This window comes from Ylistrum balloti, unplaced genomic scaffold (genome assembly GCF_031769215.1).
Source record: "Ylistrum balloti isolate Yb309-2 unplaced genomic scaffold, AGI_CSIRO_Ybal_v1 Utg370196, whole genome shotgun sequence".
NCBI lineage: Eukaryota > Metazoa > Mollusca > Bivalvia > Pectinida > Pectinidae > Ylistrum > Ylistrum balloti.
In genome coordinates, this window is record NW_026782173.1 from 547,793 (window position 1) to 570,882 (window position 23,090).

General features: G+C 35.6%; 3 pseudogenes; 2 read left to right on the plus strand and 1 right to left on the minus strand.

Moving 5' to 3' along the window:
- LOC132551380 (uncharacterized) overlaps window positions 1-23,090 on the plus strand; it is a 100,344-nt pseudogene that overhangs the window by 40,658 nt on the left and 36,596 nt on the right.
- LOC132551364 (uncharacterized) lies at window positions 9,036-10,858 on the minus strand (annotated as a pseudogene).
- Window positions 15,903-17,723, plus strand: LOC132551363 (uncharacterized; annotated as a pseudogene).

Sequence of the window (23,090 nt, forward strand, 5' to 3'; positions counted from 1 at the left end):
ATTTCATAAAAAGTTTAACACATTTATCAAAGCAGTTGATTCAATTATTTTTATCGCCATCATCATCATATCGCAATGATCTAAAAAATGGTGGTGAATTAATGATATTTAGGCTTTGTGATATCAGGCATATTTTGTACATTTTCCAGATATTCAGTTATATGTACATAATTTCATCCTTCAACTTAATTATTTTTTAGTTTTAGTTGACTTGTTTTTTATAACATTAACAGTATATCCTGCATTCACATCAATCACAGTTATATTTTTCTGCTGTTTGTGTCCCCAGTATAATTTTATTTTTTTTACAATTACTAGAAACTGAACGATTTCACGTCTTGAAAATATTGGAAAAGACCTGTTTCACGGTACATGTAATATTGCTCACATCCTAATTTAATCTTCATGGTGTGTTATTTGTCGTACCCCAGTAAACTCCTAGGAACGTATATAAAAAAAAAATTCCAAACGACGTCATCTATGGCCTGTACTATGACCTATTTTATGATCCTTGTGATGGGTGTGAACCACGATGCATTAAATCATTAAATTGGGTCAAGTCCTCTTCAGTAAAGTTTGCTACATGTTTTGAACTCAAATATAAAGTTAAGTGTTACAAATATAAAAAAAAAGATAGAAGTTAAAAGTTAAACCTGGGAAAAATCAGCAAATTCAAGATTTTGGAAAACTGTTTGACAACTTTAGAGGTACTATTCACTTAAAATATTTACACATTTTTTGGCCACATATGTGTATTTAAAGAACCAATCATTTTATTGAATTCCGGGATCAATAAAACTGTTCCAAGGACAGATTTTCTTGTGAATCCTGAAATTATTTCAATTTTTTCCGCATGTTTTACTTTTCTTAATGGAACAGAAAAATACGTGGCTATTATATCATGTAGAAACTGACTAGGTTTTTCAAAATATAAATTTATAGTCCAAAATAATATCTGATAATGATTGTTGCCATATATTTGTACTTCAGGCGTACAATGATAATAATTCAGAAATATTAATAACTTTTGTCAATTTAGAAAATGGTAATTATTTTTTGTTTCTTTCATTGAGACATTAACAGGTCAGTTCTAGAATAGAATCTTTAAATTTGTTACTGTATAGTTGCATTGATTTTGGATGTTCCAAATGCAAATAATAGCCCAATTAATATATTATTGTTACAACGTGGGCACACGTGCCAAAGGCTTTCTTTTCTGTAGGACATAAACAACAGTATGCCTGCAAATTATCGTCAGATCCATTCCGATCATTTCTGTCAAACTGAATCCAAGCATTGTACTTAAATTGGAATGCTGGCAAAATTACATGTACCTTTGAACATATTCTTATGCTAAGGAACTGTTTTGAAAATTACACGATTTCGGACATGTTACTGCGACAACTGTAAATTAAAAGTAGTATCGCGGCAAATATCAAACCATTGTTTGTTACTGTTCAACTACCTCATCATGTACATGTCTTCTTCATATCTTTTAAATAATAGAACCTATTTTACCACAATTGCAAAACAAGCTATCAACCTATATCAATCACTCTTGTTGGCTATGATGGAAGCGCTCGAGGGTTCGTACTGTGAAAGGAAAACGGAATACTCGAGGAAAAAACCGCGTTTTCGGACAGGTAACCCCATAATTTTTCACGCCCGTTACGGGTATCCAACTCTGGACGGCTAGGTAGAAGGCAAGTGTGTTAGCATTGCGCCATCCGACCACCCGGTTTTTACTTGAAAAAAATCTATAAATGAGGCTTTTAATTAGAAATATTTCCAGGTTAACAATGAGTGATACATAGTTTGATATTTCTATAAGTTTTTTTCCTGAGCTGTGATTTCAACTAAATATCCTGTTGTAGGGAATTGTCTCTTTATGAGAATCTCTGAAATTTCTCAGCATATCGATAAATCATATCTCTGTAACTATGTAAGCTGGATATCCTGCCGTAGTTTTTATATTTTCAGCTGCTCTCCAGACTTCCCTTTGAAAATAAAACGACAGGTCAGAGCTGTTAATCCTGTCATTTCATTGACTAAATTAACCAATAAGCGTCATTTTCAACAGGTGTACAAAAGCGGATAATGCAGTCTATTAAGCTCTGGCATACAATGTTCAAAGACGGGAAAGAACTCGTCCGTAATAGCGATATCTCCTACTGCCAAAGCTTCGTAGACATTCAGTCTTTTTTGTCACAAATGATTACTTTATAGTTGGCTTGCTGCCAGAGTTATATTATATATAAAACATGCAAAGGAAGATATTAATTATCAAATTTGTATCAAGTATAACCATATCATTAACGGTTCAACAAGGACCTGGGGAAAGAAAGATGATTATTTGGAAAACTTACTTTCTGTCTTATCTATGATTGTCTTACTGCAAACAATACAGAATCTTGTCTTATCATAAATAATCCAGTCTAGTTTAGACTACAGATTACAAAACCTGGTCATAAATATCGACCATATGAAACCATATGTCACCATAATAAAGAAGTCAAATGAACATGGGTACTGAAAATAAAACAATCTGTAGAAAATAGAAATCATATGTTTGAGAATGATATGGTCGCCATGAACTTTTTTTTCGAGATACACGCATACGGTCGAACATACTGAATCATATACAAATTTACGGACGCTTTCCCAACCGCTGAATTCTTATTTTTCGTAAATTTGACGCATTTGTTAAATAACCAAATCATTAAAATGAAGTCTACAAGAACAAATTAAAATGAAAGATTTAATAAACTTGTTTGAAAATTGGAGATTAGTTATTTATTAATGATATTTAGATTATTGGTTTATAAGTTACAATACTTCTATGAAAATAAAAACAATGTTATTGGATGTGTTTCAGAAGTCTTCTGCTTCATAGACGACAACTGCCTATATCATGTTACTTTTAAAATGAGATGCAATGCAACAATAATGGGCTCACCAGTATTTTAAATGCGTCAAAACTTTCGTAGAACGTTATTTTTTTTATAAAGAGATATGACTTCAAATGCAGTTTTTTAAATTGTGAGACCATTGTTCTTATAAGAGTAGTTCGACTGTATAAAGACAGGAAAGATAATATATTATTTTTAAGATATATGCAATGCCATGACGCATACCGAAAGGTATACCTTTGAGGTATTGTTTCGTTATGATAAACAAATGTTTCCGACTTAAGATGAAATTTTAGATAATGATTTTAAAAAACAGAAAAGAAAAAGAAAAACAATTTAGATACGTGCATAAAACAATAAGAACGAACCTCATTATTCGCCGCTTGCCATTGGCTAGGACTTGAGACGTACTCCAAGTCCGCTGTTGGTTCGAACTCGGACACTATACCACCGTAGCAACAAGTAAGGTCATGAAGGTTGTAGGTAAATGCCTCACAAGATGCGGTGGCGATACAACTCCTTAGGCAGGAGGACAACGTGTTGTGTTGCTGGGAGCGAAACACTGAAGTGTTGGTCAGAGTAAGTCCCTTCCTGTAATCTTCCTTGCAAACATTTTGTCCTGAAGTAACATTTATGAGTAGTGTTATTGTACCTACCACGATTCTAAAGACAGACATTTCAGCAGTTTTTAGTTCAATAAACTTATTGAGCAACGACTGTATATTGTTGTCGGATATTCACTATCCAGATATTTACACTCCTGACTGTAGCGGATAACAAAACGCAAAGCATTTCAATACTTTTATACAATAAATTGTCGCGCAGGAGCAGTTGTGCATATGATATATTATTTAACAATGCTGTTTGCAGGAAGCAGCTATATGAATCTGACTGGACAGAGTTTTAAAACTGAATACGATTTTGCTATTTTATTTGATGAGAAACTTAAAAGTCTGTTTTTTGTAATCTTTCAGTAAGGCTGATAATAGTCTGCAAGTGGAACCTTTGGGAAATAAATCATCTTATCGAAAGGAGGAAGGCTATCGTATTTAATCATCTAATCACATGACAACAATCTACCTAAATAAACACGTTTGCAACTAAAATGAAAATTAATTTTATAAACAAACATACATTCATTACAAAGGTCGTATGAGTTTTAAATTCTTATGTTGCTGAACTAGATCTTTTGCAAACAAAACTATCATATTACCTATGTTAGAATTGATATATATATAACTATTATGTGTCCTTGTACAAGAAGCTAACACGTGTCCCTTTATTAGGTTTGGTGAAACTTACAATACAATTATCATAATCATATCCCCCGTACTAGGTTTCCTATCATTAGTATGTGTACATAAACAAGGTTGGGTAATATCTCTATTTCTGTGTCTGTACTAGATTTGGTGCATATATTTGTTACATAGGCTCTGTGTACGTGGAAGTATCACGAGTTCCTGTAATTTGTTTTATTTATACAGCAAATATATGTAGTAAAATAATCGACAATGAAGTGGTAATGTCAAACATAAATCGATACAGTACATGCTGAATATTGAATACCAGTGTATATGACGCTATCTCTAATTTTCATCTCTACGCAATAGACATATAGTTTGATGATCTTTAAATGCCGATTTTTTCTTATTTCGGGGCTTTACAATGTTAAACCTGTTTTTCTCAGATTTCGTAGATTGATAGGTAAAAAGTCCCTTTGCAATAGGTGAAATTACCAGCTTTTGATAAAAATAGCACGACTTAAATGCGGCACTGCTGGTATAACAGCAAAAGCATGATGCAGTATCATTGTAGCAATCCTCGAAGGCATACCACTTGAAAAAATAGGTGAAATGAATCAAATATCATCGCATGAATAGCTAGTTCCTCTACACTGTCGTGTAATTCTTCATATAATATTTATGTAAAACAGATATTGATCATCCATATTAACTATCGTACAACCGTATGGGCATATAGCACAGACATGGTTGCTGTTTGAATTTGAAGGCATGACATAACGTCTTGTATTTCGACATTATTAAACATGATGTACTTAGTATTTATCAAATCCTCCAGCAGATGAAAATGTATTTGGTTACATATAATGAATTCATGAATAATGAGTTAATCCTAAATCTTATTGTAACTACCACGTGTATGATTCATATAAAAAAATGATGATAATGGAAATTAAAAATATATATATTAGACAGATTGTTGTACATATATACAGCTTTAACACTGATTCAAAGGGGATGTTTTCGCTAGGTACATAAAAGATGGGTGCCAAGTGGATTATCTAGAATGGAAATTAAATCTCCGAAAGATCTTGAGTGATGCATTGGCTTCTACAATGTCAATGGAGACACGGAAGAAAGCCCTTGATTCTGCTGAGTACCCGGCTCTGATTCGACTCGTATGAACATACAGTGCAATGCATTAGACCTTATTCGTCGGGTTTCCGATGTACATAAAGAGAAGGTATCGGAGAAACCACCCCTGACGGCAAGGAATGCCGTGAGATACAATAGGCACATTCCATCCATCCTCCTACATGAGCCTAATTTAGTTTAGCAAAGGGATGTTTGTTGACCTTAACTTGCTTGTCATGTTTGAATTCGTTTGGATGAGAACACAGTTCAGAATAAAAACATATATATTTGACATCCTTTTGAAATCACCTGATATTTGAATTTATGAATTTTCATGAAATATGGAACTAGCAACTCCTAGGTTTCAACGTTCTAGGCACTTTATATCGGTGATGATTAATTTATCCTTCGACTCTGCTAAAATAAAGACATGTTATCAATTCGTAATTCCAGCAAAAATCAATGAAACTATTACAAGATATAAGCGTATGTCTGCTTCATCGACGACACTCGCAATATAAATCTTGATCGATCCAGATGAATAATGGCACGTTTTCTTACAAGGTATGCAACAACGAACGATCAGTTATTCTAACGAGCATCAAAAGCGTCCAGTTTCATATAAACTATTTCTCAATGAGATGATTATGACAGCCGTGAAACTTCTCCATACCCATGAAGGACCTGCAAGTTTTGAAACTCTTTGTTTAGAGTACGTCGGTCAGTTTCCGACATCTTGAAAATCATGAAAGCTAACTCCTTCAGTGGCTTCTATCTTAATTAGATACAACTTCATGCAAATTATATAATAAATATTCATACCGAATTATTCCATGTTTTAATAACAAGCTATTAATATGTATTAGAAACGTCTTTTATGGCTCTATGCCCTGGGTAAGCTTACCTTTCTGAAACGGGATATGACAAAAATCCTTCAAAACCTTTCAAAATTGAACATTGGCTTTATTGTCAATCATATGCGAATCAAATGCAGTGGTATTGGCAAATAAACCACTATACGTTTGTATCTGCTGTAATCGAAAGTCTTGTCAAAAAAGTATATGAATGATGAATGTTGGATTTAATTAAAAAAAACTTTAAGACAGTGATGGATTATTTTTAGTTGCAACAGTGCAATTTCCACCTACCAGAAACGAGGTACCCAAAAATGATTTTAAGAGTTACCGACACTGAAACTAAAATGTCAATGTTTAGAATCGTGATCTATGGAACTATTCAATTCATAGTTAAGTTCAGGATACAATGTATGCATAGGAGAATACTACAGAAGGGGCATCACGCTATCAAACTCCTCTTTGTTTCGCTCTCAGCATCAGAACACATTGTTCTCCTGTCTAAAAAGTTGTATTGCCACCGGTTCTTGTGATGTTTTCACCTTCAGCCTTCGTAATCTCACGTGTCTGTACGGCAGTATTTTATCCAATTTCGAATATACTATGGATCTGGACAACTTCACGAGCCCAAGCCAGTGGCATCCAACAGCAGAAGAGGTTCCGTCTTAGTGCATTTTTTGTTTTTTATTTTAAATGTGTGTAGGTTTTTGTTTTTTGTTTTTTTTTGTTTTTGTTTTTTGTTTTTGTTTTTGTTAAAGATAGATTGCATTGGAAACACTGGCATTTGAAAGAACATGACCTCATTCATTGTATAATCGAGGGCTCGAAAATCTTAATAGAGTTTGTTATATATATTTTAGTGGCTTTAGCTTTATAGACACCGTTTAATATATTAAATGTTTGTCCTTCTAAGTTTCTAGTTTGTAATTACATGTAATGATGTTGAAACAAGACTTTCTGACAGTTTGATCGCTTAAGGGAATAATGCAGGTTGTGTCTAATTGAGGTAAATAACACTCCCGAGAAAATGATAAACATAATTGTGCTATGGAACCATGTAATTTAGGACACGGTGTTTTGTCAAGCAAGCAAGAACCCACTAGAAAACATGGCATACTATTGCATGATACTTCCTTCAAGTCCAATGACTAAACAACTGTACATACATGTACATTGTACTATGTCCAGCGTCCACATTAATGGCGAAGGAAACATTACAGCGCAAGGTAAATCTTATCGAGTATATAAGCAATACACTTAGAGCTACATTAAAGTGATAGTGTACTGCTATTGCTTTTTAATATATTTAAAATCTCTTTAAAATTATAAAATATCTACAGCAAGAACGAACTCTGAAAAATAAATATTCATCGAGATATTTAACGTTGTTTGAAAAACACACCTGTACGGATTGAGCATTGACCCCGTTTTGAGTACACGCAGATCTGTGACGTCACAAGTTGAATACAAATACCGCGGGTACGTTAGTCAGTCATATTTGTTTACATACAACTAAAGCGACCGAGCGACTATGTTCCGTGTTTGACAGTGGATCTGGTGTTTAATTAGGTTTATATAGTTACGAAAAAGTGACAACAGATAATCAAGGACAACGTTTAGAGATTACGAGGTTTCGCAATGAACGAAAATAGGAGGCGAAGAGTAGGTAAGAAGTGTGTGGCATACGGGTGTTCTACAAAGTACGGCGATGGGTTTGCCCTTCATTTATTACCTACAAATGCCGATCTGTGTAAGATGTGGACAAATTTTGTTCGAAAGAAAAGAGACAAATGGGACGGTCCAACAAAGTACTCGGCTATGTGTGAAAAACACTTTGAAGATGGCTCTTATCCTATGAAATACGCCATTCTTCGATCGATGGGTCAACCCCCCTCCCCCAAGAAGAAGATTCTCCGTGCCGACGCTATCCCCACCATACAGACGGCAGTTCAGGCTGAGACCATGGATGATGTATCCCAACTTGCGTCCCCACTGTTTGCATCAACACCAAAACCAAAAAAGTCCAGATCCGCCTTCATGAAACGTCATAACAGAAGGGTACGTATTGGGACGAATTGACATAGGCATATGTTGATAGTATTGTTTGTGTAAAGATCAGTTATTTAATTTTTCAAATCTAGTACATTTCAAGAGTACAAACATTTTCTAAATGCCTCATAAATTTGAACAATTTAATATTAGCAGATCTTGCCATGTACAGATGTACCTATTTATTTTATTAATTATTATTATTTTTTGTCCTTTTTTGGGGGGTGGGGGTGCTTTGTTTGACAGATAATTTGAGATAAGCACAGGTTTTACATTTCAATTCTACGTTGACTTTTATATTAAGTATGTATGTGATATATAAGGAAAAAATAGTAGCAAAACCTAATGCATAAAAATATGTCACTCAGTCTGTTTTGTTCTGACAAATACTGAATGGTTCATGTTATGACCATAGGTGCAATTGTATCCAGATCCAATTTTTTAAAACTCTGTCAGATTAAAAATATAAATTCAAATAATATCTCAAAAGAAATGTGAATTTGTATTTAGCTTAAATATAATATTATCTTCAACCATTTCAACATGTGCCTGTGTACAGGTCTTTTACTGTTCCGGCAGTGACCGCCAAACACATTAATTAAAGACAACAATCCATTGAAATGTCTTCCTTTTTTAATTACAAATCGCGTTAAAGAGCTACTACAAATAGCGGTCAACGTGGCAACAATTACCAGAATGACTAGAACACAAGATGGTCTGACGGATGCACCTCCAGAACTATGCAGCACCTTTGAACGGCCTTCAAAAGAAGAAGCTGTGTCATCAGTTCAGTCATGTTTTGCTTAAAACTAGTCCGACATTCATAATATCTTAATATACATAAACATTCAGTCTCCATAATTGAAGCCCCTCAATTCTTCACCAGACGGGAAAGTCTGTCGTATGAGATTTACAGCACCAGAAAACCCTAGCACCATCGGACAAGTTGTCGGTGTGCAGTGTAGCGGTTTCGCCTGAAAAAGGATAAACAGAAGAAATACAGATGCATTGTCATTATTTTTTATTTTATTTTATTTTATTTTTTTTTTTTTTGATATTCTGACAATCTCAGCACTTGAACTTTTCACTTTACCCAATTAACACTAAACAGCATTGTTTGAGAGTGTGGTATTCTTACTGCAAAATTTTATAGCATCCAAAAATAGATGAGATTTTATCAGGGAAAAAAAACCAAAACTGGAAATATAGCAGCCAGTCTGCATGGCCTTGCCAGTCTTGTACAATTATATATGATGATCACAAAGCCATTACAGATATTTTACAAAAAGTCATGATTATCACTAATCTCTGTATGATGTTTCACATCATATCTGATGTGCCCCCATGCTTCCAGGGGCAAACATGTAACACACAGCTAGTATATGGTCTGATTGTACATTGTAGTTTTAGTACCTGATGCAAGACAAATAATCCTTCTATTTTAGGTGGGTTCCCGGTTGAACTTGGTAAATGATATGTGATATTGGATAGCTATTACTTACGCTGACTCTGGTATGTTGCCATTATGGTACTGTCTAAAGGCTTGATATGCTGTAAGCAACACATACACATCTAGACAAACGGAAGCAAATCAAGGGTGCTGTATGATGCATTTCAGCTGTGGAAACTCATCCTTGATGTGTTGGATTTGTGCAATTTCAGTGCAACAAATACAATCAGTGACTGTCGGCATATCTCGACAGTTTTCACCTTCGCACCTGTAAAATAGTCATCCTGAATTATGTATAACGCATACGCATTGTTAGAGATGGTTATTACATTTTTTATTGAAAATTATGTTTGTTATTGAAAGTTATATTTGTTACAGAATAGTTCTAGTCTAAAACCAAATAAATTCCTAGAAATACTGATTTTTTGGGTTGTCCTTATTTTCTATTAGATATTCTATGTGTTATTTCATGTGTTCATCGCATCGGTCAAATGACGTTTTTTCAACAGGAATATTAACATGAAATAAAGTTGATTTTGTTAAGGATTAAATATAACAAAAATACCCACTTAAACATAATCCGTGTTTGTCCCTAGCGATTTATCAGCTTGTCCATGCTGCTCTGAAGTCTTAATCTGTGTGCTCCAAGCGGAATTTAGTAGTTTTGGTACACAGTAACATATTTTGTGGAGATTGAGATCAGTGACACTTGCATAATTTCAAAGAAAATGCACATCTAAGGAAATATAACACCATGCAACTAATAATTTTTAAATGGAAAAATACATATTCAGTGTAGATGTTAGGTTTACAACATCGCATATCCTTTATGGGGCAAGCTGAAAAGTTCGATATTACTCACCTAGCAATATTGTTCTTTAGTTCTGCAGGTTGCCTGGTTAATTTATGCTATAACATACATCAAGGCGAAAATGTTAATGCTCAATAAAAAATACTTCGGCCGTAAAGGCCGTGGGTATCAAGTATTATTATGTTTACCTACCATTCGGTTGAGCCCAAGGCCAAGCGGTCCTTGACTGCCGATGGCGGATTGCCACTTTCTTCATCGTCGTCACTTCCTAGCTCCGGCTCAAAACGATAAGGTCGAATACCTTCAGAATCCTCCACTTCAAAATCAGAAGAAGAATATCCAATGTGAAGGTCGCAATCCGATTAAGAGTCTTCTGGCCCATCGCTTCCACTATCATTGTAGGCATCCATGTTGAATGTGTTCGACTTGTGACGTCACGATTTCATTGTGCACTACACTACACACATATCCGCCGGCTCTGATTTGGCTTTCCCGGGCAGGTGCAAACTGGGATGATTGACATCATCGGTGGGAGTGGATCAATTTTCACGCGGTTTTCGACATTTTCTTATTTAGATTATATCGTCTTCCTTATTTAAATATTGTAAAACGATACACTAACACTTTAAGCTTTCAGGTAGACAGAGACCATCTAATACAGTATTAAGCCGCTCTGTAAAAACGGCCTAAACGCGCAGCTTTTTCTTACATTTCGAATCAGTTATATGTCAACCTTGATGTCAAAAGATGTCATTTGAGTCCATGGTTGTTATGGAGAGATGTAGCGTCGTGAGAGGCACACAAACACTTTTGCCATCTACTTAGTCTTAAAATCACAAAATAATTTAATTGCTTCATTTTCATTCAATATTACACAGCAATCATTCAGAATTTGAATGTTACGCAGCAGGACACACGACATCTAACATTCATAAATTGAATGATGTGCCGGACTTTTAACATTACGAATCTGAATGCCAAATGATTTATGTCGTCTGCACCACATTCAAAGGTCGTATTTCGAATTATGATGGTACCATTCATTATGATCAATTAGAACCCTATCACGATTACGCTTCTAAAGAAGAAAAAGGACATTATGTGCTTAACATGCCGCCAATGCTCAGACGCGCGATCAAATACCTATAATTTATATATATATATATATATATATATATAAATATATATATATATACATACAGGTGCTTTACTCAGTGAATGTTGAGATGCTTTCGTCGCTGGGAGTGATTTCCTTTTTATGCAACGGAGTTTGCGTTGAAATATAATTGATACGGTCCAGACCATACACATGCACTTTACATAGTTATAAAATTATCAAATATGAAAATTACGAAATGTATTGACTTATAAAACCAGTACACCTTCCTATCTAAATATTGACTTTTATTTCAATCACCTTGTATTCTTTAGACCCTTAGGATCTCTGACGAGCCCTAGAAGGCCAACGCCATTGCATTATGCTACTGAAGTCATTGCTTGGCTCTAATGTATCCAACTGTTAATATGTATTCAATGTTGCTTTTCACTTTTTTCTTTTGTCTTTTGATTTATCGGTGTTCATTTCTCAGACACTTCGCCTCTTTTGCTGTAATGTGGATTCATTTATTTTCGTTGGGTTCAATTTTCGTTGTTTCTACAAATTAGACAGTTTCGTGGACTCATAAATTCGTGGATTTTTGATTCTGTGGGAAAAAAATAAAAACGTTAGAATTTTCTCTTTTTGCTTCGAGTCGAAATTTTTTCTGTTTGTATTAAGGCTATGTTCACAGGAATTAACACTGATGACAAGAATAAAAGAACGTTTTTTTTCAAGATGGCGTCCTGTGTTTTTATAACGCTGTTTACAACAGTCTCGCATTAATATCAAACCACAAATCAGTATATATCCTGGCGTGTAATCAATCGGTAATTATCAGAAACAATTGTTTTCAGTGGATAAACATTGTGTACTGATCAGTCGGTGTACCGCAGTCATATGAAAACACCACGCGTATCGATTGGACCATGTGTGTAAACAGGTGTGTAAACAAGATCTGCAGAAACAATTATGAAGTGAAAACACAACTCACTGTCGATAGTATAAAGAAATCACAGTGATGAACATATCATTATGTATCTTATCCATCATGTCGTTAACACAGTGGTTAAAATCCGGGAAATTGAATCTGCGAAAGCCTGACGTTCCTGGGCTACCCAACCCTTCAGAAGCACCCAGCAGGGAACAAGCCCTAACATACCAAGCCGCGAATGATGAAACGGAACCAATAATCACCAGTGGTCGTAAACGTAAACGTGGAGAATATCAGACATATGATGATGAAAAGAGGGCAAAGATCGCTAGGTATTCCATAGACAACGGGGTAGCGAAAGCATCCAGAAAATTCAGTGCTGAACTTGAAAGAAAAGTTAGTGAGACAACGGTCAGGAGTATGCGCGATCAGTACGTGAAATTAAAAAAGAAAGGTGGAACTGAACTGTCAGTGTTATCCAAGTCACCTAGGGGAAATCCCCTGTTGCTAGGCGAAGAACTTGACAACCAAGTGCAAGACTGGATACGACAAGTGAGATTGAACGGTGGTGTTATCAATGTGCGAATTGTGATGGCCGCGGCAGAGGGTATCGTGACGAAATTCATGCGACGAAAGCTGCAGAGATATGGTGGACATATTGTGATAACAAAGTTCTGGGCTAGATCTCTTCTACGGAGAATGGGATTCGTGAAACGCAAGGGGACAAAAAGTGTCAAAGTTACTCCGGAGGATTTCAGTGACATTCAGCGAAAATTCTTGGAGAAAGTGAACAATGTTGTTAGTGGTAGTAACATTCCGGATTCTCTAGTCATTAACTGGGACCAAACAGGGTGTCAACTTGTGCCGGGGGGTGATTGGACAATGGACATGCGTGGTTCCCAACAAGTGTAGATCTGTGGACTTGACGACAAACGACAGATCACGTTATTGTTAGCCATAGCTAAAGATGGATCGTGTCTGCCACCACAACTTATCTACGCGGGAAAAACCGACCGATGCCTACCGAAAGGTGTGAATTTCCCCGAATCATGGGACATAACTCAGTCGGACTCTCACTGGAGTACCGAGGAAACAATGCTCCGTTACGTGGACAACGTTATCGCGCCATACGTCAATAAAATTCGTGAGGAGCTGCCGTTATCTCAGTGTAACCAACAGGCCGTGGCAATATTCGACGTCTACAAGGCGCATCAGGGTGCAGCACTGTTGGCCAAATTGAAAGACCATGGAATCACGCCTCTCTTTGTACCGGCATGCTGTAACGATAGACTGCAACCACTAGACCTGTCTGTTAATTATGATTACAAGGAGGAACTCAAAACACAGTTCAGTTCCACCTTTCTTTTTTAATTTCACGTACTGATCGCGCATACTCCTGACCGTTGTCTCACTAATTTTCCTTTCAAGTTCAGCACTGAATTTTCTGGATGCTTTCGCTACCCCGTTGTCTATGGAATACCTAGCGATCTTTGCCCTCGTTTCATCATCATATGTCTGATATTCTCCACGTTTACGTTTACGACCACTGGTGATTATTGGTTCCGTTTCATCATTCGCGGCTTGGTATGTTAGGGCTTGTTCCCTGCTGGGTGCTTCTGAAGGGTTGGGTAGCCCAGGAACGTCAGGCTTTCGCAGATTCAATTTCCCGGATTTTAACCACTGTGTTAACGACATGATGGATAAGATACATAATGATATGTTCATCACTGTGATTTCTTTATACTATCGACAGTGAGTTGTGTTTTTACTTCATAATTGTTTCTGCAGATCTTGTTTACACACCTGTTTACACACATGGTCCAATCGATACGCGTGGTGTTTTCATATGACTGCGGTACACCGACTGATCAGCACACAATGTTTATCCACTGAAAACAATTGTTTCTGATAATTACCGATTGATTACACGCCAGGATATATACTGATTTGTGGTTTGATATCAATGCGAGACTGTTGTAAACAGAAACCAGCGTTATAAAAACACAGGACGCCATCTTGAAAAAAAACGTTCTTTTATTCTTGTCATCAGTGTTAATTCCTGTGAACATAGCCTTAATACAAACAGAAAAAATTTCGACTGGAAGCAAAAAGAGAAAATTCTAACGTTTTTATTTTTTTCCCACAGAATCAAAAATCCACGAACTTATGAGTCCACGAAACTGTCTAATTTGTAGAAACAACGAAAATTGAACCCAACGAAAATAAATGAATCCACAGTACAGCGAAAGAGGCGAAGTGTCTGAGAAATGAACACCGATAAATCAAAAGACAAAAGAAAAAAGTGAAAAGCAACATTGAATACATATTAACAGTTGGATACATTAGAGCCAAGCAATGACTTCAGTAGCATAATGCAATGGCGTTGGCCTTCTAGGGCTCGTCAGAGATCCTAAGGGTCTAAAGAATACAAGGTGATTGAAATAAAAGTCAATATTTAGATAGGAAGGTGTACTGGTTTTATAAGTCAATACATTTCGTAATTTTCATATTTGATAATTTTATAACTATGTAAAGTGCATGTGTATGGTCTGGACCGTATCAATTATATTTCAACGCAAACTCCGTTGCATAAAAAGGAAATCACTCCCAGCGACGAAAGCATCTCAACATTCATTGAGTAAAGCACCTGTATGTATATATATATATATATATATATATATATATATATATATATATATATATAAATTATAGGTATTTGATCGCGCGTCTGAGCATTGGCGGCATGCTAAGCACATAATGTCCTTTTTCTTCTTTAGAAGCGTAATCGTGATAGGGTTCTAATTGATCATAATGAATGGTACCATCATAATTCGAAATACGACCTTTGAATGTGGTGCAGACGACATAAATCATTTGGCATTCAGATTCGTAATGTTAAAAGTCCGCACATCATGTCGTGTGTCCTGCTGCGTAACATTCAAATTCTGAATGATTGCTGTGTAATATTGAATGAAAATGAAGCAATTAAATTATTTTGTGATTTTAAGACTAAGTAGATGGCAAAAGTGTTTGTGTGCCTCTCACGACGCTACATCTCTCCATAACAACCATGGACTCAAATGACATCTTTTGACATCAAGGTTGACATATAACTGATTCGAAATGTAAGAAAAAGCTGCGCGTTTAGGCCGTTTTTACAGAGCGGCTTAATACTGTATTAGATGGTCTCTGTCTACCTGAAAGCTTAAAGTGTTAGTGTATCGTTTTACAATATTTAAATAAGGAAGACGATATAATCTAAATAAGAAAATGTCGAAAACCGCGTGAAAATTGATCCACTCCCACCGATGATGTCAATCATACCAGTTTGCACCTGCCCGGGAAAGCCAAATCAGAGCCGGCGGATATGTGTGTAGTGTAGTGCACAATGAAATCGTGACGTCACAAGTCGAACACATTCAACATGGATGCCTACAATGATAGTGGAAGCGATGGGCCAGAAGACTCTTAATCGGATTGCGACCTTCACATTGGATATTCTTCTTCTGATTTTGAAGTGGAGGATTCTGAAGGTATTCGACCTTATCGTTTTGAGCCGGAGCTAGGAAGTGACGACGATGAAGAAAGTGGCAATCCGCCATCGGCAGTCAAGGACCGCTTGGCCTTTGGCTCAACCGAATGGTAGGTAAACATAATAATACTTGATACCCACGGCCTTTACGGCCGAAGTATTTTTTATTGAGCATTAACATTTTCGCCTTGATGTATGTTATAGCATAAATTAACCAGGCAACCTGCAGAACTAAAGAACAATATTGCTAGGTGAGTAATATCGAACTTTTCAGCTTGCCCCATAAAGGATATGCGATGTTGTAAACCTAACATCTACACTGAATATGTATTTTTCCATTTAAAAATTATTAGTTGCATGGTGTTATATTTCCTTAGATGTGCATTTTCTTTGAAATTATGCAAGTGCCACTGATCTCAATCTCCACAAAATATGTTACTGTGTACCAAAACTACTAAATTCTGCTTGGAGCACACAGATTAAGACTTCAGAGCAGCATGGACAAGCTGATAAATCGCTAGGGACAAACACGGATTATGTTTAAGTGGGTATTTTTGTTATATTTAATCCTTAACAAAATCAACTTTATTTCATGTTAATATTCCTGTTGAAAAAACGTCATTTGACCGATGCGATGAACACATGAAATAACACATAGAATATCTAATAGAAAATAAGGACAACCCAAAAAATCAGTATTTCTAGGAATTTATTTGGTTTTAGACTAGAACTATTCTGTAACAAATATAACTTTCAATAACAAACATAATTTTCAATAAAAAATGTAATAACCATCTCTAACAATGCGTATGCGTTATACATAATTCAGGATGACTATTTTACAGGTGCGAAGGTGAAAACTGTCGAGATATGCCGACAGTCACTGATTGTATTTGTTGCACTGAAATTGCACAAATCCAACACATCAAGGATGAGTTTCCACAGCTGAAATGCATCATACAGCACCCTTGATTTGCTTCCGTTTGTCTAGATGTGTATGTGTTGCTTACAGCATATCAAGCCTTTAGACAGTACCATAATGGCAACATACCAGAGTCAGCGTAAGTAATAGCTATCCAATATCACATATCATTTACCAAGTTCAACCGGGAACCCACCTAAAATAGAAGGATTATTTGTCTTGCATCAGGTACTAAAACTACAATGTACAATCAGACCATATACTAGCTGTGTGTTACATGTTTGCCCCTGGAAGCATGGGGGCACATCAGATATGATGTGAAACATCATACAGAGATTAGTGATAATCATGACTTTTTGTAAAATATCTGTAATGGCTTTGTGATCATCATATATAATTGTACAAGACTGGCAAGGCCATGCAGACTGGCTGCTATATTTCCAGTTTTGTTTTTTTCCCTGATAAAATCTCATCTATTTTTGGATGCTATAAAATTTTGCAGTAAGAATACCACACTCTCAAACAATGCTGTTTAGTGTTAATTGGGTAAAGTGAAAAGTTCAAGTGCTGAGATTGTTATAATTCAGAATATATAAAAAAAAAATAAATAAATAAAATAAAAAATAATGACAATGCATCTGTATTTCTTGTTTATCCTTTTTCAGGCGAAACCGCTACACTGCACACCGACAACTTGTCCGATGGTGCTGGGGTTTTCTGGTGCTGTAAATCTCATACGACAGACTTTCCCGTCTGGTGAAGAATTGAGGGGCTTCAATTATGGAGACTGAATGTTTATGTATATTAAGATATTATGAATGTCGGACTAGTTTTAAGCAAAACATGACTGAACTGATGACACAGCTTCTTCTTTTGAAGGCCGTTCAAAGGTGCTGCATAGTGCTGGAGGTGCATCCGTCATTTCAATGGATTGTTGTCTTTAATTAATGTGTTTGGCGGTCACTGCCGGAACAGTAAAAGACCTGTACACAGGCACATGTTGAAATGGTTGAAGATAATATTATATTTAAGCTAAATACAAATTCACATTTCTTTTGAGATATTATTTGAATTTATATTTTTAATCTGACAGAGTTTTAAAAAATTGGATCTGGATACAATTGCACCTATGGTCATAACATGAACCATTCAGTATTTGTCAGAACAAAACAGACTGAGTGACATATTTTTATGCATTAGGTTTTGCTACTATTTTTTCCTTATATATCACATACATACTTAATATAAAAGTCAACGTAGAATTGAAATGTAAAACCTGTGCTTATCTCAAATTATCTGTCAAACAAAGCACCCCCACCCCCCAAAAAAGGACAAAAAATAATAATAATTAATAAAATAAATAGGTACATCTGTACATGGCAAGATCTGCTAATATTAAATTGTTCAAATTTATGAGGCATTTAGAAAATGTTTGTACTCTTGAAATGTACTAGATTTGAAAAATTAAATAACTGATCTTCACACAAACAATACTATCAACATATGCCTATGTCAATTCGTCCCAATACGTACCCTTCTGTTATGACGTTTCATGAAGGCGGATCTGGACTTTTTTGGTTTTGGTGTTGATGCAAACAGTGGGGACGCAAGTTGGGATACATCATCCATGGTCTCAGCCTGAACTGCCGTCTGTATGGTGGGGATAGCGTCGGCACGGAGAATCTTCTTCTTGGGGGAGGGGGGTTGACCCATCGATCGAAGAATGGCGTATTTCATAGGATAAGAGCCATCTTCAAAGTGTTTTTCACACATAGCCGAGTACTTTGTTGGACCGTCCCATTTGTCTCTTTTCTTTCGAACAAAATTTGTCCACATCTTACACAGATCGGCATTTGTAGGTAATAAATGAAGGGCAAACCCATCGCCGTACTTTGTAGAACACCCGTATGCCACACACTTCTTACCTACTCTTCGCCTCCTATTTTCGTTCATTGCGAAACCTCGTAATCTCTAAACGTTGTCCTTGATTATCTGTTGTCACTTTTTCGTAACTATATAAACCTAATTAAACACCAGATCCACTGTCAAACACGGAACATAGTCGCTCGGTCGCTTTAGTTGTATGTAAACAAATATGACTGACTAACGTACCCGCGGTATTTGTATTCAACTTGTGACGTCACAGATCTGCGTGTACTCAAAACGGGGTCAATGCTCAATCCGTACAGGTGTGTTTTTCAAACAACGTTAAATATCTCGATGAATATTTATTTTTCAGAGTTCGTTCTTGCTTTAGATATTTTATAATTTTAAAGAGATTTTAAATATATTAAAAAGCAATAGCAGTACACTATCACTTTAATGTAGCTCTAAGTGTATTGCTTATATACTCGATAAGATTTACCTTGCGCTGTAATGTTTCCTTCGCCATTAATGTGGACGCTGGACATAGTACAATGTACATGAATGTACAGTTGTTTAGTCATTGGACTTGAAGGAAGTATCATGCAATAGTATGCCATGTTTTCTAGTGGGTTCTTGCTTGCTTGACAAAACACCGTGTCCTAAATTACATGGTTCCATAGCACAATTATGTTTATCATTTTCTCGGGAGTGTTATTTACCTCAATTAGACACAACCTGCATTATTCCCTTAAGCGATCAAACTGTCAGAAAGTCTTGTTTCAACATCATTACATGTAATTACAAACTAGAAACTTAGAAGGACAAACATTTAATATATTAAACGGTGTCTATAAAGCTAAAGCCACTAAAATATATATAACAAACTCTATTAAGATTTTCGAGCCCTCGATTATACAATGAATGAGGTCATGTTCTTTCAAATGCCAGTGTTTCCAATGCAATCTATCTTTAACAAAAACAAAAACAAAAAACAAAAACAAAAAAAAAACAAAAAACAAAAACCTACACACATTTAAAATAAAAAACAAAAGCAAAAACAAAAAATGCACTAAGACGGAACCTCTTCTGCTGTTGGATGCCACTGGCTTGGGCTTGTGAAGTTGTCCAGATCCATAGTATATTCGAAATTGGATAAAATACTGCCGTACAGACACGTGAGATTACGAAGGCTGAAGGTGAAAACATCACAAGAACCGGTGGCAATACAACTTTTTAGACAGGAGAACAATGTGTTCTGATGCTGAGAGCGAAACAAAGAGGAGTTTGATAGCGTGATGCCCCTTCTGTAGTATTCTCCTATGCATACATTGTATCCTGAACTTAACTATGAATTGAATAGTTCCATAGATCACGATTCTAAACATTGACATTTTAGTTTCAGTGTCGGTAACTCTTAAAATCATTTTTGGGTACCTCGTTTCTGGTAGGTGGAAATTGCACTGTTGCAACTAAAAATAATCCATCACTGTCTTAAAGTTTTTTTTAATTAAATCCAACATTCATCATTCATATACTTTTTTGACAAGACTTTCGATTACAGCAGATACAAACGTATAGTGGTTTATTTGCCAATACCACTGCATTTGATTCGCATATGATTGACAATAAAGCCAATGTTCAATTTTGAAAGGTTTTGAAGGATTTTTGTCATATCCCGTTTCAGAAAGGTAAGCTTACCCAGGGCATAGAGCCATAAAAGACGTTTCTAATACATATTAATAGCTTGTTATTAAAACATGGAATAATTCGGTATGAATATTTATTATATAATTTGCATGAAGTTGTATCTAATTAAGATAGAAGCCACTGAAGGAGTTAGCTTTCATGATTTTCAAGATGTCGGAAACTGACCGACGTACTCTAAACAAAGAGTTTCAAAACTTGCAGGTCCTTCATGGGTATGGAGAAGTTTCACGGCTGTCATAATCATCTCATTGAGAAATAGTTTATATGAAACTGGACGCTTTTGATGCTCGTTAGAATAACTGATCGTTCGTTGTTGCATACCTTGTAAGAAAACGTGCCATTATTCATCTGGATCGATCAAGATTTAGATTGCGAGTGTCGTCGATGAAGCAGACATACGCTTATATCTTGTAATAGTTTCATCGATTTTTGCTGGAATTACGAATTGATAACATGTCTTTATTTTAGCAGAGTCGAAGGATAAATTAATCATCACCGATATAAAGTGCCTAGAACGTTGAAACCTAGGAGTTGCTAGTTCCATATTTCATGAAAATTCATAAATTCAAATATCAGGTGATTTCAAAAGGATGTCAAATATATATGTTTTTATTCTGAACTGTGTTCTCATCCAAACGAATTCAAACATGACAAGCAAGTTAAGGTCAACAAACATCCCTTTGCTAAACTAAATTAGGCTCATGTAGGAGGATGGATGGAATGTGCCTATTGTATCTCACGGCATTCCTTGCCGTCAGGGGTGGTTTCTCCGATACCTTCTCTTTATGTACATCGGAAACCCGACGAATAAGGTCTAATGCATTGCACTGTATGTTCATACGAGTCGAATCAGAGCCGGGTACTCAGCAGAATCAAGGGCTTTCTTCCGTGTCTCCATTGACATTGTAGAAGCCAATGCATCACTCAAGATCTTTCGGAGATTTAATTTCCATTCTAGATAATCCACTTGGCACCCATCTTTTATGTACCTAGCGAAAACATCCCCTTTGAATCAGTGTTAAAGCTGTATATATGTACAACAATCTGTCTAATATATATATTTTTAATTTCCATTATCATCATTTTTTTATATGAATCATACACGTGGTAGTTACAATAAGATTTAGGATTAACTCATTATTCATGAATTCATTATATGTAACCAAATACATTTTCATCTGCTGGAGGATTTGATAAATACTAAGTACATCATGTTTAATAATGTCGAAATACAAGACGTTATGTCATGCCTTCAAATTCAAACAGCAACCATGTCTGTGCTATATGCCCATACGGTTGTACGATAGTTAATATGGATGATCAATATCTGTTTTACATAAATATTATATGAAGAATTACACGACAGTGTAGAGGAACTAGCTATTCATGCGATGATATTTGATTCATTTCACCTATTTTTTCAAGTGGTATGCCTTCGAGGATTGCTACAATGATACTGCATCATGCTTTTGCTGTTATACCAGCAGTGCCGCATTTAAGTCGTGCTATTTTTATCAAAAGCTGGTAATTTCACCTATTGCAAAGGGACTTTTTACCTATCAATCTACGAAATCTGAGAAAAACAGGTTTAACATTGTAAAGCCCCGAAATAAGAAAAAATCGGCATTTAAAGATCATCAAACTATATGTCTATTGCGTAGAGATGAAAATTAGAGATAGCGTCATATACACTGGTATTCAATATTCAGCATGTACTGTATCGATTTATGTTTGACATTACCACTTCATTGTCGATTATTTTACTACATATATTTGCTGTATAAATAAAACAAATTACAGGAACTCGTGATACTTCCACGTACACAGAGCCTATGTAACAAATATATGCACCAAATCTAGTACAGACACAGAAATAGAGATATTACCCAACCTTGTTTATGTACACATACTAATGATAGGAAACCTAGTACGGGGGATATGATTATGATAATTGTATTGTAAGTTTCACCAAACCTAATAAAGGGACACGTGTTAGCTTCTTGTACAAGGACACATAATAGTTATATATATATCAATTCTAACATAGGTAATATGATAGTTTTGTTTGCAAAAGATCTAGTTCAGCAACATAAGAATTTAAAACTCATAAGACCTTTGTAATGAATGTATGTTTGTTTATAAAATTAATTTTCATTTTAGTTGCAAACGTGTTTATTTAGGTAGATTGTTGTCATGTGATTAGATGATTAAATACGATAGCCTTCCTCCTTTCGATAAGATGATTTATTTCCCAAAGGTTCCACTTGCAGACTATTATCAGCCTTACTGAAAGATTACAAAAAACAGACTTTTAAGTTTCTCATCAAATAAAATAGCAAAATCGTATTCAGTTTTAAAACTCTGTCCAGTCAGATTCATATAGCTGCTTCCTGCGAACAGCATTGTTAAATAATATATCATATGCACAACTGCGCCTGCGCGACAATTTATTGTATAAAAGTATTGAAATGCTTTGCGTTTTGTTATCCGCTACAGTCAGGAGTGTAAATATCTGGATAGTGAATATCCGACAACAATATACAGTCGTTGCTCAATAAGTTTATTGAACTCAAAACTGCTGAAAT